Raw genomic sequence first — 468 nt, 5'->3', positions numbered from 1 at the left:
GGTCTGAAACCAGGAGGGGTCAGAAACCAAGTCAGCCCAAAGATACTGACTGCCGCTGTCTGGCAGGGCAACAATACACAGTTGCAATAGAAATCCTCAGGTAGCATTTGGAAAAATACCTAGAACTTCAGACTTTGGAAAATATCAAATCATTAAACCTTAGGTTCCAGTTCTTGCCCTGAGCTGCTTGTTTTTTGAGGTTACCTTAGAATCTGGATTCACCATAGCTGACTCAGCCTAGTTCATCCTGTCAGTAATACTTAATCCCTGGACAGAAATAAATTAGAGAGGCCGGGCACGGTGGCTCACGGCTGTAATCTCAGCACTTTGCGAGGCCGAGGTGGGCAGATCACTTGAGGCCAGGAGTTCAAGACCAGCCTGACCAACATAGTGAAACTCTGTCTCTACTAACAATACAAATAAATAAATAAATAAACGAAATGAATGAGAGAGAAAACTGATGTGTTG

Source organism: Colobus angolensis, unplaced genomic scaffold, assembly GCF_000951035.1.
Source record: "Colobus angolensis palliatus isolate OR3802 unplaced genomic scaffold, Cang.pa_1.0 Scaffold30, whole genome shotgun sequence".
Classification (NCBI taxonomy): domain Eukaryota; kingdom Metazoa; phylum Chordata; class Mammalia; order Primates; family Cercopithecidae; genus Colobus; species Colobus angolensis.
Note: the sequence above shows the minus strand (reverse complement) of the source record.